Below are 4,292 nucleotides of genomic sequence, written 5' to 3'. Positions count from 1 at the left end.
ATAAGCCTTTACCCTGACTCATCAAGGAAAAATGAGAGAGAACCCAAATAATTAAAATCAGAAACCAAAAAGGAGAAACTACAACCAATACCACAGAAATACGAACAACTATATGCTGAGAAATTTGACAACCTGAATGAAAGGGACAAATTTCTAGAAAAATATTGTCTTCCAAAACTGAATCAAAAAGAAGCAGAAAGCCTGAGTAGACCAATAACAACTAATGAAATTGAACCCATAATAAAAAACTCCCAACACATAAAAGTCCTGGGCCAGATGGCGTCACAGGTGAATTTTGTCAAACATTTAGAGAACAACTAACTCTTATCCTTCTCAAACTATTCCCAAAAAGCAAGAAGACTCTCAAACTCTTTATACAAGACAAGTATTATCCTAATTCCCAAACTAGGTAAAGACACAACAAAGAAAGAAAACTACAGGCCAATGTCTCTGATGAGTATAGATGCTAAAATCCTCAACAAAATATTGGCAACCTTGATCCAGCAATACATTAAGAAAATCACACACCATGATCAAGTGGGATTCATCCCAGGGATGCAAGGATGGTATAATATTTACAAATCAATCAACATAATACACCACATAAACAAAATGAAAGACAAAAATCATATGATCATATCAATAGATGCTGAAAATGCATTTGATAAAGTACAGTACCCATTTATGATAAAGATACTCAGCAAAGTGGGAATAGAAGGAGTACAGCTTTGGTGGGGAAACTGGCTCTGTGTTCACCTCCCCGCTAAAGGAACCTCTCTCTGCCAATTATGGCAAGAAGTCCAAGCTGCAGTGTCCCATTTACCCAGTCTCCCAGATTTTCACAGCTGTACTTGAGCCCTACACCTCCATCCTCACCACCCACACCACCCTGGAGCACTCTGATTGTGCCTTGGTTTACTACAAGGCCATCTACACCATCTATCACAGAGACCTTGATATGGAGCACCCAACCTACACTAAGCTAAACCACCTTATTAGCCAGATAGAGTCCTGCATCACTGCTTCCCTGAGGTCTGATGGAGCCTGCATGTTGCTCTGACAGAATTCCAGACCCACCTGGTGCCCTACCCCTGCAACCATGTCCCTCTGACCACATATGCCCCTGTCATCTCTGCTGAGAAAGCCTACCATGAACAGCTTACTGTAGCAGAGGTCTCCAATGTGTGCTTTGTTCCAGCCAACCAGATGGTGAAATATGACCCTCGCCATCATAAATATATGGCTTGCTGCTTGTTTTAACATGGTGACATGGTTCCCATAGATGTCAATGCTGTCATGGGTACCATACAGGCCAAGTGTAACATTCTTTTTGTCGACTGGCACCCATGGCTTCAAAGGTGGCATTAATTACCAGCTTCCTACTGTGGTGCCTGGTGGAGATGTGCCCAAAATACAGGGAGCTGTGTGCATGTTGAGCAGCACCACAGCTATTGCTCAGGCCTGGGCTTGCCTGGACCGCAAGTTTGACCTGATGTACGCCAAGTCAACTGGTTCGTGGGTGAGGGCATGGAGGAAAGAGAGTTTTCTGAGGCCCAAGAGGACATGGCTACTCTTACAAAGGCCTTGATGACCAGGTTGAAGCAGATACAGCTGAGTGAGAGGGTGAGGGTAAAGAGTATTAACCTATCTGCTGTAATGTTCCACTCCAGAGTCTTGGAGCTGTCTTATTTCTGTTGTTCTGTGAAGTCTATTGTGTCCCAAACTTGTCAATAGGAGTGATTTTGAATAAGAGAGAAAGAAACAATGGAGAATAAAAATTGGTAAACATGAATCAATATAAGAAATGACAGTAATGACAACTGGAGGAAGAGTAGGCAAAACAAATGAGAGAAAAAAAACGTGAAAACTTGAAGAGTGGGCTCAAGAAATGCATTCTAAAGTTCTGAAAATGTAAAGATGCATATTAATTTAAAAACTTTTTAGAACAAGAATACATACGAAAGATTTAGGGTATTCATTAGAAGAATAGAGCAATATATAACTTCAAAAAAGAGAGCCCTGGCCTGTGTAGCTCAGTGGATTGAGCACGCGCCTGCAAACCAGAGGATCGCGGTTCAATTTCCAGTCAGGGCACATGCCTGGGTTGCAGGCCAGTCCCCAGCAGGGAACGCGTGAGAGGCAACCATACATTGATATTTCTCTCCCTCTCTCCTTCCCTTCCCCTCTAAAGATAAATAAATAAATAAATCTTTAAAAGAAAGAAAAATTATAAATCTAATCATTTCAATAGAAAACAAGAAAAAGGAAATAAGAAATGGGAAAAGTAACTGGAAAATTAAATGTAAGATAGTATAAATTTAAAAAATTCCAATTATGGTGTTATCACAAAAATGGGTAATCAAAAGAGGGAATTAGCCAAAACTATGAAAGTGCAGCTAAAAAGAAGGAGGAAGAGAGAGGAGGAGAAGAAAAGACAAGTGAAAATGCTGGTGAGTAAAATTAGGATCAAATATAAATGCATTTATAGCAAGAATAGTCGATCGTATGAATGTAGACATTGTCACCATTATGGATTCCAGCAAAAGGAGCTTAGTGAAGGTGAACATAAATGAGGAGATAAATGGTTGTAGTAAAGATATCCCAGAGGAAGTAACTCCAGCAAAAAAGCCTCACATAAAAGAAATTCTCAGAGATCGTTCCCAACATTAAAACGCATAGAATGAGAGGCACGAGCAGAGCAAGCGGAACAGTGGGGGCACTGTTTCGCAACAGCTCTAGTGCAAAAAATGCTCTAAAACCCAAAAGACTTTGTGTAAGAAGTGTGGAAAACATCAGCCTCACAAAATAACCCAGTATAAGAAGAGCAAAGATTCCCTGTACTCCTGGGGGAAATAAGGTGTTTTGTTTGGAAGCAGGGTGGCTACGTTGGACGAAGCCGATTTTTTGGGAAGAAGGCTAAAACTGTAAAGAAGATTGTGTGGCGGCTTGAATGTGTTGAATCTAACTGCAGATCCAAGAGGATACTGGCCATTAAGAGACACAAGCACTTTGAACTGGAAGTAGATGAGAAGAGAAAGGACCAAGTGGTCCTGTTCTAAGCTTTGGGACTCCTTTGTTCTTTTATTTTTTGAAAGGAAAATGTTAAAGCAGTAGAAAAATTACTTATATAAAAATAAATGCAGTGATATTCTAAACAAATAAACCAACAAAATGCATAGAATGAAATGTTGGAAGCTGATCAAAACTTAAAAAATAAACTACAATTCACCAACTCATCAAAATGATACTCACTCCTTATTTATTATAAGCTAAACAAGAAGACAAGCGTTTTTCAAAATACACTTAATAAGTTTTTACAAACAAATAAAACACATTAATTCTCAAACTTTCTAATGTTTTACATCATAGTGTAATAAATATTATTTGTGCTATTATTTTCATGTACTTGTACATGTACAACTATGCATTTACATGTCAAAACAACAGTAAAAAAGTTTCTATTTTGACAAAAAAATGTTTAATGGTCACAGAATGATCAACTTTTTCCATTGATTTTAAGATCATTTGCAGTTGTTTTTACTATCTCACACTGCTGTGCAAAGTGAGGACTGCTTACAGATGAAGAGGATAATCTACTTGTGCAAAAATTTAGTAATGACAACAAAACAAACAAGCAAGCAAAATATAACCAAAGACACTGAAATAGAGAACAGGCTGACAGGGACCAGAGGGGAGAGGAGAGGGAATTTCAGGGGGAAAAGGAAAGGGTTTAGAGGAACAAGTATAAAAGACACATGGACAAAAACTAAGGAGGGTGGAAATGGGTGGGAGGTGGGGAGCACTGGGGGGGTGGACTGGGATGGGAGTAAAAAAAATTCTGAGTAATGACTACATCCCCATTTAAGAAAATGCATTTTCTATGAAACTTAGGAGGTAAATAATACAAACATGACGGACTTATGCTTCTCTACTAACCTTGTGTGCTGTCATTTGACAGTCAAATCCCCTTTTCAATGGTCCTTCACATATATTTTGAGAAATGGAATCCTTACTTTAAATGAAATCTGAAACAAAACAGCTTATTAAACAATAAATCAAGGTTATACTTAAATTGATTTTATTTGAAAGCTAATTACAAGCAAAATTAATTAATAAGAATTATGCTGAGTTGCCCTGGCTGGTGTGGTTCAGTAGATTGATTGCCAGCCTGTGAACCAAAACGTAGCTGGTTCGATTCCCAGTCAGGACACGTGCCTGGGTTGCAGGCCGGATCCCCAGTTGGAGGCAGGTGAGAGGCAATCAGTCGGTTGTTCCTCTCACACACCAATGTT

The 4,292-nt window shown here is 39.0% G+C and overlaps 2 pseudogenes; both read left to right on the top strand.

Annotated features, from left to right (window-relative positions):
• Positions 1-276: 276 nt before the first annotated feature.
• LOC118987093 (tubulin alpha-1C chain-like) lies at positions 277-1,619 on the top strand (annotated as a pseudogene).
• Positions 1,620-2,351: 732 nt separating this feature from the next.
• LOC118987091 (60S ribosomal protein L36a-like) lies at positions 2,352-3,059 on the top strand (annotated as a pseudogene).
• Positions 3,060-4,292: the final 1,233 nt, after the last annotated feature.

Source organism: Sturnira hondurensis, unplaced genomic scaffold, assembly GCF_014824575.4.
Source record: "Sturnira hondurensis isolate 20B ecotype Veracruz unplaced genomic scaffold, ASM1482457v3 Scaffold0004998, whole genome shotgun sequence".
Lineage (NCBI taxonomy): Eukaryota > Metazoa > Chordata > Mammalia > Chiroptera > Phyllostomidae > Sturnira > Sturnira hondurensis.
Note: the sequence above shows the minus strand (reverse complement) of the source record. Positions and strands in the feature narration are given on the sequence as shown.